General features: G+C 38.6%; 1 protein-coding gene across 1 annotated transcript in view; it reads left to right on the top strand.

The window, feature by feature from the left end:
* The window catches only part of NUDT14 (nudix hydrolase 14), a 60,285-nt gene that overhangs the window by 848 nt on the left and 46,134 nt on the right, over window positions 1-13,303 (top strand). The gene's annotated exons all lie outside the window — the stretch shown is intronic.

The raw sequence follows: 13,303 nt of genomic DNA, 5'->3' as shown, positions 1-13,303 counted from the left end.
CCCTAGAAATAAATGTGGACCACGTTTCACTCTCATTCACTTCTATTTGTTTTTTGCTCCTGAACACATCAGGTAGAAGAGGGAATGCACACAGCGGAGGTGTTTAAGCCCAACAGTGAGATGAGATGCAGAAAAGGTTGAGCAAGGGTTGAAATAGTTTGCATCAATACAGATTAACTGACTTTTTTACCTTGTTTTATATTTCTATGTGATTTCCCTAAAGAAATCTCTCTTCTCATTGATTGGTGTAATGGAAACAGAGATTTGCAAACAGCTGTACGTTTTACACCAAGTTAACTATTTCTTTTTATGTATTAGAAGGAAACTTGACCATTTTTTCATATTGTCAATTTCTGCTGGCTTAGCCTGTAACTGACAAGTCTTACTTGTTAACGTTGATTTCATTTTTGTTTGAGTTGTGCTTTATTTATTTGGAAAATGGGATTCCATTAAAATGTACGGAATAGTATTGTAAAACTAAATTTAGTTGAATACAAGTACCTTAAACATGATGACTGTGTTAAGAAATAAGGATGTACTTGTTTGCATGCTGTGATTTGACAAGAGATGGCATTGCCACCAAGACTTGCCCTTTCTGCAAGTCTTGCTGCTTGCTCTGACTTCCTCTCTTTTCCTTGTGCAAGCGTTTGTGCAGCAGCATGGGGAGCTGGGCTGGGGAGCTGGTCCAGAGCAAACCTAATCTGACCAAAAAAAAAACATGTTAACTTTTTCCTAAACAAGTGCAGAGGGGAAGTGGTAATATGGTGGTTAGGGATGAATGTTTGGGGGCTGGTTGAGGGCAGAGATTGTTTCTCTTGGCCTCAAAACTCCTAAAAAGAAGGTGAAAGTACTGTTTATATGGCACTTGTGCAGAAACTGCCTTGGGCCCAGCCTCCTGAGAGCATGAACTGAATGAGCGCACAACTGTCTGCACCTGACCCAGGAGACAGGCCCTACTTTTATTAAAAACACATTTTGTATTTAAAAACTGACTTACTAACCAAAGGAAATGTGAAATATTTTTAGTTATTTGACTAATTGTTTCAAAGGTGTTTGGGCCTGCCAAAAACCCCAGTAAATACCTAAACTGTTTGCCTAAAATGTAAGGGAGTTCGGTGCCTGATCTGCTTAAGAATTTTGAAAATTCCACCGCTTATCTAAAGCTGAAAATGGTTTCAAAAAATAAAGCCCTTGATCTTAATGGTTTTATGATGAGTGGATCTTTTCCTTCTCCAACTTTTTTTTTTTTTTTAAATCACCATCTGGAAAAAGTAAATTAAAAAAAAAAAAGAAAATCTTTCATTTTCCCAGTTCTTAATTGGTGCTCTATCTTAGAGTAAATTAGTTACCTCTCTCCACAAATTTCCTGCACCTGCTTGCTGAACTTAACCCAAATCTAATAAAAAAGTCTTTGTGAATAACAGAATAATCTAAGTGAAGAAAGTTTAAATAATAGCATTTGTTACATTATGAAAACCGAAACCAGTCGGATTCTTAATGCAATACATGGCATAGTTCTGTAATTGGAGGTGGTATTTTGGGTGCTGTTTACGAAACAATAAGACGTCCCCTGTAATTCATTGTAATCTGAAGAAGATTCATTGATGCTTAATTTTTTAAATATAATTTTGATGAAGGATATTTTAGGCCTTACAGGTCATCATTTTGTAATCTATTCTCAAACAGATACATTCTTGTAATAGATATTGATATTTCAACAAAATCCTATGTCTAGGGAGGTATACAGATAGAATCAGTGTTTTTTACTTTATTAGTTTGTTTTTTTTACAACTATTTTTCTGTACAAATAGGAAATTGAGAGAATTTTTACAAACAGTATATGACTTGAAGATTATTTCTAAACATTCATGGATACTTAAGTAATAGCATGGATTCTTAGATATTTCATCTGAAAATTACACTGCTTGTTCAGAGGTAATTTGGATCTCATCACTATACCTAAAACAGTTAAGTCTTTAAAAGTTAAATGTAAAATTTAAGTACAGATGAGTCATATCACAGTTAATTGTGCAAGTCTGGTTTTATCTATTAAGTCTGTAGCCAACTGAGTCGTAGGCCACCATTGCTCTAGCTGGTTTGCAGACCACCAGAAGTTTTTAAGACATCAGAAAGTGATCCATGAGAGGGGTTAAATCTAAACTGGTGAGGAAATAATGATTGTAAGCATGTCCCGGTTGAAGAAGATTGTGTCACACCTGACGGAGAGTGGAGCCAGAGGCTCAGGTGGCCTTCATCTGTTCATCAGAGACACTTAACGCATGCAAAACCGTAGGCCAAAAGATCTGATTAGTGTTCTGGCCAGGTGAATTTTCTGCCTGGGTATCTGGATGTTCAGACAAGGAGCTGTGGACACATGCAGGAACAGAGTTATGTGTACTTAGAATCAGGCCTGGTGGTTACTTTCATGTTACTTTCATGTCAACTTCTTAGACTTGTGTGCTAGTCCTAAGTCTACCTGTGTTCCGAAGGCTTGAATCATCTTTTGGATTGAATGTGTTATATTTGGTTATATAGAAATACTCTTCCAAAAGATCAGGAGAAGAATGCAGGATTCTGGATGGAGAAGGGTTTGTCGTAATTCTTAGCAGTTCCCAAAATTACTGCAATTTGTGCCCGTGGCGGATCTACTCTCCCAACGGAAGGTCATGAGATGTTTTTGTTTTCATATGAGGTCTTTTTTCTCCTTCTGCCTGCTGATAGTGTTTTAAATGAAAGGAATGGTTTCTACATGTTTCTCAAAGAGAAGAAAAGTAAGTGTATACCCTTTTGAAAAAAATGTAGGTTTTGAATCATGCACACATAGAGGCAGCGTGGTGCTAGACATCCACAGTGTGGGGAGGAGCCTGGCTCCAGACACATCGCTGTACCAGCCACTTTTTTTAAAGGATTTGTCCTGTCTTCGTACAGTGCAAACGAAGAAATAAGTGCAGCAAAGGAGTCACAGAAATCAGCAAACTGTAGGCAGGGTTGGCTAGGACCGATGCAGAGGGGTAAGGTAAAGTTTAAAAGGATGTACTTCAGAATAGGTACTTACCACCTCCGAACAGACCTCACTTTCTGCTTGGGATTTTCAGCTGTAAATCCTCTTCTTGACTGGGGACCCTCAGTCAATTAATCCAAGTTACTTTAAGGGGGATGTGGTGCTCAGAGAAGGGTAAGGCACCTCATGCAGCCTAATGAATATGCTGTATGTTTTGTCGGTAGGAACCCTGTTTACATATTTTTGTTCTGCTTGGTGCTGAAAGAAAAGAATTCATTTATCTCACATATAGGATAGCATCTGGCTGTTATTAATGCATACTTGCCCCCAAAGTGCAAATTGATTTGTTGCCTAAAATGGCCCTTTTTTTAAACATATATCACCTCCCAGAGAATTGGCTTCTCTACCAGGAACTCCATGGTAAATCTCTTTTCACTTTTTCCTATTGAAGTTTTTCTGCTTTTCATAAATAATTTATTCAAGAGACCAGAGGGATGGCTAATGAGAGATTAACTCTATGCCCAAGGGCTAGGGCATTTCCCTGGGATGTGGTAGAGTCAGGCTGCAAGATCTTGCTTCAATTAATATCGCTTCCCACATCACAGGAGAGTGCTCTCACTGCTGGGAAACACATTTGTGTGTAAATCTTCAGCTCTCTTTTGTGTAGGTTAGCCAGACACTGGCCTACATACCAGATAGACACACGCATGCACACAAAAGGTTAAGAATCCTGCCGAGTCTCAGGGATGAAATAGACCCTGAGTGGTAACAGTTGAGCAGTTGTCAGGATTTTGGGCAATTCTGAGTACCCAAATGGGAATCTGGATTCACTGTAGTCTTAATAAATGCCTGAGCAGAGACTTTAGTAGTTCTGAGCTCTAGTAAATCTTCCTGTAGTAATAGAAGATGCTACTGCACGTGTTTGTTTGTCTCTGCGCTAATGGTTATTACCCTCTGAGGCTTAGCAGAAGCAGAAGTGTTTTTGCTCCAGTTCTCGCTCTGCTGTTCTGGTTCAAACCCACCTTCATTAGCCATTTAAGCAAAATTACCAAGCTTTGCACAGGACTAAGTGACTTGGCATGTTCCTGTTGGTGACCTCTGTGCTGGGGACAGCATCCTTCCAGGGGAGGCAGAGCATCTTGCTGGGGGAATAACACCTTGAGCACTTCAAGAAACTTCTGCCCAAAGCTCACATACCAAAGCCTTTGTGGATCTAGCCCAGGCTCCTATAGCCTTGCTTTTGAAGGTTGTTCTGGCAAGGGAGCTCTTGCCACTGTTTCCTTGCATTGTGTAAACATAAGCATTCATTCTGTCCAAGAGCTTTTAGAATCTTGCTACTAGGCTAATAGCAACTGTCATTAATTCTCCCAGCATCCACATGAGTGAGGCTCTGTTCCAAATCTGTGGAATGGTGAATGGGCATCTGCTTCACTGGTGTGGGATAAACCTGAAAAACTCTGCATATAGATTGAAGAGATGACCAATAATGGTGAACTGGAGCTCTTTGCTCCTGGGAGCTTCATGTCCCTTCTGCAATTCAGTCCTGCTCAGTGCCTGAGTATCGCGTTTCTTCCATCAATTTAATGTTTAGAATAATTTATTTTGAAGTTTGACATGTGAAAAGTGCTCCCTTTGATTTCACTTTAATGCAAGGTGTTTTCATTCTGTGTTAACAAAATTAAATTATAATCTCAAAGCTTTACGGTCATTTTAAAGTAATTTTCAAGACTGTGGTAGATTTTAACACACAATGAACTTTATCATGTACCTCAGGAGTAGCGTGCGATTCATCAGTGAATAAGGAATGTCTTATTTCTAATCTGAGATTTGATACGTCTTTCTTTTGTGACTATAAGCAACCACTCTGCTGCCGTGCCTTTACAATTCAACTGACTTGGAGATGTCATGAAGATTAAGACCCTGATTCTGTGATAAGCTGCATACATGCAGAGGAGAAGCAAAGGCTGTATCATTTATGTCGTGAAAACTTTGAAGATGAAAAGAGCAAAGCTGTGCAGTGTTACAGCAATAATAACAACCTGATTTTACATTCAAAAAATTTTTACATGGTAATAGCAACATGAATGTGCCCAGCTGCCTGAAATATTCTCTGGAACTTCTATCTGCTTTTTTATAAACATTAAACATTCTTTCCTATTTTGACAGTTAAAAATGATGCTGTTGAGGGAGTAAACAGATTTTTAAGTTACCTGTTCAAACAAGTAAGTCTGCACTTGAATCTTCAAAAGGCTCTAGCAGTAGGAAATAAGCAACCCAGTAATACATTTATTTTGCAGTTCATTTTTTCAAAGCAATAGTGCAATAAAAGGTGATGCTGTTTTTGCTGTGAAATTTGTCTCGTTTTCTTCAGGTTGTCAAGTCTAATATGTCAGTATATAATATTAATCTTAAACATACTGCTGCTAGCTCAGGAAGTTCCCGAGCTGCAAATTGCAGAAGGCTGAGTGTGTTTTAACAATATATTCTTCCTCAGGCATCTTGGCTTCTGTCAGAGGTAGGATCCTGGATGAGAAAAATTTTTGATCTGACTGATATGGCTGCTGCTGTTTTGACCGGGAAACTATGGTTAAAGTGCAGAATGATTCTTCTGTACGGGTGGAAGAAAAGAATCGTGGAGTTTCTGCAATAACAGCATTAGGGAATTAAAATATTGAGGGAATGTAATTTGCTTTGAGAGGAACAGTTTTCTTTGCAACTAGGGCACAGGTTTAAGAAAAGAAATTAAATTAAGGAATTCAGGTGTATCTGCTTCTGGCTGAGCTATGTACGTGGAGTTCAACTCTGGAAATTTGTACAAGATATTTTTGAATGAGGTGTTTATGAATTACCACAGCGGGAAATGGGAAGCGTAAGTAAATAAAAGCTACAGTTGAAAAGAAAACCAGTGCTCCTTTTTGTTTCAGTGAATATTGTGCTATATTAGTCTTAACATCTTTATCCATCATGCTTTGAGAAGTGAATATAGGGTTGTTTGAAGTAAATACATTAAAATTATTTGGCAAAACGTAACATTTTTCATTGCGTTAATGAATTTATGGCAGCAAATATCACTGGGAAGAATGAGGTTGTGTTGCGCATCTTTTGTATCATCCTCGCACAGGGCTGAAATGTTTGCACCTAGAGAAACGAACATTAAACCAGAATGGCACAGTTTAGTTGGAAGGGACCTACAAAGACCACAGAGTCCAACTGCCATGAGATTAAAATCTCATTTAATGTCATCAGTGGGTATGCTAGGTGGTTTACTGTGGAATAGCTATGAAGTTGAGACCAAGTTTTAGAAGGAAGTCCATGGGGTGTAGTTAGCTTAAGGCAGTGCTTCTCAAGTTCTCATGAAGTGCTCAGTGAGGGCCGTTGTGCTGCCTGCACGTGGTCCATGCGTCAGCTAGGAGAAGCAGATCAATCACCAGCAGGTTTTCATGTGCTACCAAAGGTGTGCAGCTTCACTGGAAGATGTTTCCAGGTTTCCAGAAGATGAAGAGGTTGAAAACCACTGGCTTTGACAGTACCACTCCAGTAGCCTCATCTGCAAGGGCTTGTCTACACAGGACCTTCCCGATTAACTCCACGTCTCATTCTACAACAAAGAGTCTGGTACTGTTTACACTAAACCACTTTCAAAGTACCACTGCACTTTGAATTCATACCCTACCTTAATCCATGTTAACTTTCCCGTGCATGCCCTAAGGGAGCAGTAAACTCAACTGAATGACTGTGTCCACACAGGGGTTTAATGGGGTTTAACTAGCAGAATGCAAGTTCATCAAGGTGCTCGTTTCAGATGCGTTTTCTTGATGTCCTGGTAGAGACAAGCCCTAAGAATGAAAGCGGTTTAGTTCTAAGTGAATGAACCGCGTTATAAAATCCATCATTGAGATTTTTATTTTTATTTTTTGTATTTTTTGTATTTTTTTTTACGTGTAGAATATGGCTACTGTGGTGTATAAAGTAGGCTTTTTTGACTTGTTTGGTAACGTTTCTTTTGTAGTAATTGCAGTTAGATCTGAGAAATAAAATAGTGTTCATGTAGTTCAACAACTAAATGCTGTATTTGTTTTTCAGTTTGGATCAAAATACATATGTTTGCTTAAATAGCAGATATTTCTTTTTCCCGGTACAAAAATCTGTCATCTGAATCATTATTTCATTCAGCTATGACATTATGTGTATTTGGTATGTTTTAAAGCAGATGAACACTGTAACATTTTAAGTGTTTACAGCAAATCTGAATATTATGGAAATGAGACATTCTCCGTAAGTGGGAATATTCTCTAAAATGGCTTGGTTTGATGGCCTGTATGGGATGCTAGTATACTTTATTATATTCTTAAAATACAATTGCATTTTAAATAATGATTTTACCTCAACTGCTGCTGTATTTAGAAAATATTTTTATCTTCATCTGTAACTCGTGAATGGTCAGCTCCTGTGCTTTGAACACTCTCTACAACAAGCTGATGTTGCATAAATAAGCATGTTTTACACTGTGGGCATATAAAATTCACCGCCTCTCTGCCTTGCATTTGGATTAATTACTCTTCAAAACTTTAAAACAAAGCTTTATCATCTCCAAGCTTGGCTTCTTGGTATTGTCCTCCAGACATCGATCAAAATCTTGTTAGTATAGTAATACTGAAGTTTACTAAAGTTTAAACAAAGTAAAGCTCAGTTTTTCTTCGTGGTCAGCTCATGTCACACTATAGCCGTGATCGCTGCTCAAAACAGCATTAATTATTGGTTTCACGTCGTGGTTGCTGTGTCAAAATCCTTTAAATACCTCATGGAGCTGAGAGGGAATCTTAAGGCCTGTGACAGAGCAGCTGGCCTGGACATGGGCTGATGCCCCAGTTGACAGGTTGTTGGATTAGAAAGAATATCAAAGGCAGCGAGTAAGATTAGGGATAAGTGAACATCTGACAGCAGTTTGCAGCAGGGGAGAACAGATGATAAACAATGGGAGCGGGCGGCGTGGGGGGGGAGAGGTGAGAAGGCCATGGGAAAAGTGTGGCGGCAATCACTAAAGCTCCAGGTTGCTGGGCCTCATGAATAGAACAGGAAATGGGATTTGCTAGGACAGATGTGCTGAGTGGTGATGAATACATTATAGGGAAATGAGGCTAAACTCCTAAAGGTGAGGGATGTGCTGTCCCTGAAAATAGAAAATATGGGAAAAGAAAAGTTTGCCCTCCCGGAGACACAAGCGTGAATACTTTAATACAGAAAGGAGAAATGTTAGCAGTAATTTCAATGAAATGGTTACTCTGTGGTAGCATTTGTGACAAACTCTAGGTCGTGTACTTTTAGCATAACAACATTACAGTGATACTACATATATAGCATAGAAACTATTAATTTTAGACCAAAAATTGCAGAAATAACTGAACAGTTTCAGTGACAGAACAGCCTGAATGGGAGCTCTGGATGAGGAATGCTCAGACACACTCCGTATCTGGCATGTATTATATAGCTCTCATGTAACATATGTCTGATCCTGCCACCGTTAAAAGAGAGTTGAGCTGGGTGATCTTGTGAGGTCCTTCCAGCCTTACGTTCTTCTCATTTTGTGCAATGATTGCGTGCTTCTGAGAAATTACACCTAACTGTTGGTGTTCTGAGAATACTGCTTCTGGTGTCGTGAACTTCTTTGTTTTCAGGTCTTGCTGGATCCTTTTCCTATATTTATGATACAATTATCTCAGAAAGCTACACTTCTTGTGTGTTCACTGATGGGATTCTCTGTTAGTTCACAAAATTTCTACAGTGTTTTCTATTCTGTTTTTGATCTTCATTTTTAAGCAAACTTCATCGAAAAAAAAAGTAGATCTCATTAGCACTCTTGGTGTGCTACTTTAGCAGGAGAAGATGCAAAAAGCCTGACTGGTGATGTCCATCGGACAAAGCACTGATAAGATCTGTTCTCAGAGATAAAGGAGGTTATTCCATGATGCATTCTCATTTGTAAGAGGAAGTAAAAGCTTGCTAAAATGAAGTAGAAACACAAACTGTAAGAGTCACCAACTGTAAAACATAAAGCTCAATATAAGGACAAGAGGTGACTGAGCTGCAATGGAAATGCCCACCATCTGTCTTCCCTGACCTCAAATCTCTCCCAAGTGCTGCCTCAGTCCTAGAAAACAGGGTAGAACAGAGATCTGGCCTCCTTCAGACCCAGTTTCTGCCTAGCCCTGTGTACTGTAACTGTACCTCTAATTTTTAAGATGGGCAACTGTAACTAGAATCGGGGCTGATTGGGGCTGTCCCGTGCCCTAACGCCAGGTGCTGTGTTCGGACCGCAGCGCTATCATCCAGGTACAGCAGCTGCACTACCAGGAAAGCGCTGGAGTTCTGGGGCCCAGAAGTTTCCCAAAGTCAGTAATCAGCAAAAAATGTGTTTCAAGTGGCCACAATAAGGAAACGAAATGTTTGCACAACAAAACATAGATCAAAAAGAGTATGCCCTACTGATTCTGACTGGCTTAAATACTATCCTAATAGTTCTGTTTTCTGTAAAACTAATTTCTACATTTGCATGATGCTATAACCAAAGAACCGAACCATCTGTTACAGGCGGTTCCCATTTTTAAGGAAAGGTTAAAGATTATCTGCAGTTGGCTTGCATAGTTCTTTGGTTTAAATCATAAGTTTTAAACTGTTCCAGCATTGCTGTCATTATGAAGGTTTCCAAAATAAAGTACTAAAATGCAGAACTGCGTGTAAATCACCAATCAACTCAGTTAATTGCTAATTAATTCAATTAATTGAATGTGAGTTGTATGTGGCTTTTAAGCAACAGGTACATTTCTCTGTACCCAGTGCTCCCTTCAGAATAGTTGACCAGTTAGGAGATGTTTTGGAGTTCTTCAATTTTTCTTTTTTTTTTTTTTTTTTTTGATGGGGAGGGTCTGGCCACTGCTATAATCCCATCTCAGTGGAGTCTTTCTCAATTGAGAGGTAAAAGTGAAATTAAGAAAACAGCAAAACCTGGAGCTGGTTGCATCTGTCACTTTGAACTAATATTTGGGGGGTGGGGAGAAAGGAGAGGATGAAAAGCCCTGAAGATCTTTGTGAGGAGGGTCTGTGAGAAAGTCTTAGGAGAAAAATCTAAAGATTGTTACTAAGCCTTGGCTTCTATTAGCCCCCTGCTGCTGTTCTTCATCAAGTTATTTTAATGGCTTTCAAAGCAAGTGAGTGGAAAATGGTTTCTCTGGAACTTTAAGGAGACTGAACTGAAAACTGTCATTGCTTTATAAGTAAAACACATCAAAGATTGATGGAAGAATTGCTTGTTAAACACGTTGTAGATTTTAATTAAAAAAAATGGGAGATATCATAAAAGAGACATCAAATCATCATAACTACCTAAAGGTGAAAGTTTAATGGCTTGTCATCTGCTCAGGATCCTATGTGAAGTATCTCTTTCATAGCTTTTGTGACCCTGTGTGTGTACATGTGTACAAGATTGGTTTATTTATTTATTTATTTATTTTTGAAGAGTTTTTTTTTCTTGTATGCAGGAAAAGCACACTGTAAAAATGAAAGTGGAGGTTACTATGCTTTCTAATTTTATTTTGCCTGCGTATATGGGTGTCTTCTGATATTTGTAATGTTTAGTGTTCAAATCCTTATGTCTATCTTAAATAGTTTTTTTTTTCTTTGTGCTGTAATATATTTTCTATAAAATACAATTTTTTTTGTGTGTGTTTGGTTGATGAAAAGTACATTTGTGTATCACATAGGAATTGCAAGAGCATCTCTTCTGGAGTCCAGTCCTCTCACTTTCTTCTCCTTTCCACACCTTCTTTTCCTTCCTCAGTCTTTCCAGTCAATAAATGGTGTGGATTTTAGAGTTGTGTAGCTTTTCTTCCATAAGATGGGTAAAAAAAATGAGTGCGCATAGAAAACAGCATAAAACACAGCATTTCCACTAAGACTTTGAGCTCTATACCTTCAAGCCAAAACCTTGTTCTGGTATGTCATGCTGCTTATGATCAAGGTGCATATTTAGTAAGCAAAACAAAGAGTTGTTTTCAAAGACTAAAGGAGCTCCTCAGCAAGCTGATAAAGCACAGAGGGCATTATTTACTAGTCCATCTTAAAATTTCAGAAATGTTCAATGTTGTTGTTTCAGTTTCGTGAATTCTTTCTGGAGTTAAACAGCTACGTCTATGCATAATTGGGACCCTAGATCTGATTTATAATGAAGAAAATTGTTTTTCGCAAGAGCCTAGTACGTGATTATTGCAATTACTTGATTTTCTGAATGATAGCATAGAAATGGTACGTATCATCAAAAAAATTAACTTTGTGTGAGTTTGTAAGATGTTCATGATGTACAAGATCATTTTAGATTAGGAATAGGAATATTGACTATGCAATTAACTGCATAGAATTTGATAACTTGATGTTATTATTTTAATGATTCTTCTCAATTAATTTTGTCGTTTTACCTGGTGTTTTAGTTAGCCATAATAGTTATTGTTATTTGTGTACTTGGAGTGGTTATAACATCATGTTTTGCTGCATAAAAAGGTTCTAGACTATAAAAGGCTCCAGGCTATGAAAGGCCAGGTATAGAAATCTTTGGTATGTGTTTTTACAAACTTTTAACATTCTGACCTTGTTGAATGCAATGTTGGTTTTGGTCCTTATATTGAGGAGGCCAGGTCTTTACTTGCATTGTTTCTGCTTGATCCTAATTTAGGCGAAGTCCAAAGCAATTTGACTAATGTTGTTTTTATGTAGAAAGTAAGGTAATTGCAGCTGGAGCAATTTGGTGCTTTATGACCAGAAATTACACATTTTGACAAACTGAGTTGGAAGTCAGGATGTGGAAAATGCAGGGGGAATAGATAACTTTGGGTATTGTGTATAACACTGTAAGCGATTGTAAAATTTATTTAGGGTATGAACCTATATAGCTCTTATATATGTGCTTATCTTGAGTTGTTGAAGTGAAGTATGGCTGCGGGCTTCATTCAGTCCTTCTTTGGCTTTGGGACATGTCTTTGTTTCTGTTCGGCCAATTAAGCTTGGTGACCTTGAAGCAGCAGCATTGGAAGAGAAGCTGGTCGACAAGTTTTGCAGCAGTTTATCTTAGAATTTCACGTGTATGTCTGTGCTTAGCACTGCTTTCAGCATTGCAGTGTTTCTGGCACTTTAAAATCTTGAGCACAGGTGCAGTTTCTGTAGGTATTTTTTTGAGCAGAAAAGCATTTCGGCAATGCTTTAAGGAATTGAGTGATGCCTCCAAATTGAATTTTTCAGCTTTTAAATGGCTGTGACTTAAGAAAAGGAAGTGGATACCAGCATGTTTTGCCTGCAAGGCTTGTGTTGCTCTTTGAAATGACATTTCATAGCGCTGCAGTGAGTATGGCCTGAAGTTCAATCGGTAACTCATCCCACTTATACTGCTCTGTCACGTTAAAGACAAATGTGGGAGCACTGGCCTCCTGTGCCGTGAAAGCAGTCAGTGATCATCAGTGAAGGGCTGACTGCTGTAGTCCTGTACAGGATAGTTCCTCCAAATTTGACACCTGCTTGTTCCTGTAAGCCACCTTTTCTGCCTCGCTGAGAGTGGGTGGTTGACCTGTCAGTGTGGAGAACCCTGCTTCTTTTAATCTCCTTATTTTCTGCTTGATCTGTCAAGAATCACTGGAACACATGAGCTTCCCTAGAGCCTCCTGGTGCCCTCCACAGAGAAAGATTAATTTGTAAAAGTAATAATATAGATGTCCAGATTTAAGTGTAAAAGTTATGCTCAGGGGGGAGTAGAGATTTAATCACACCCCGAAATGGAAAACATGGCAGTCAGTGAAATTTTTTCCCTAAACAGAAAAACATTGAATTCTCACTTTTGAAGCATTTCTCAAAATAAATAAATAAATAAATAAAATAAAACCACAATGAGTGAATGCCATTTGGTGGTGTATCTTCCCTCCCCTCTGCCTGTATGTTTGTTACAGCCCTGGTGATAGAGGAGTGGGATGACAAACCATGCCTCACAGTTGTGCCTTGGGGAGAGGGTGCAAAGGAAAAGAAGCAACTTGCTGCAGTGCAAGTTTTGTATATTTATTATTTTTTTTAGTCATAAGAACGTGTCTTGCTCTTGCAGTGGAAGACTTGTAATTATAGTATTTGTGGAAGGTAATTCTTCATTGTCAGTCCAGCCCTGCTGAATCTGGGTAGTGGATTTATGAACTTCATTCCTTGTCTAAGATTTTAGTCACCTCTGTGTGTGCTGAGTTCCTGCCATCCCGTGTTTGGGTTAAGGTCTTAGAGCTT

The sequence above is a fragment of the Netta rufina genome (genome assembly GCF_964035555.1).
Source record: "Netta rufina genome assembly, chromosome: 5".
NCBI classification, from domain to species: domain Eukaryota; kingdom Metazoa; phylum Chordata; class Aves; order Anseriformes; family Anatidae; genus Netta; species Netta rufina.
This window is presented reverse-complemented; position numbering and strand designations above follow the sequence as displayed.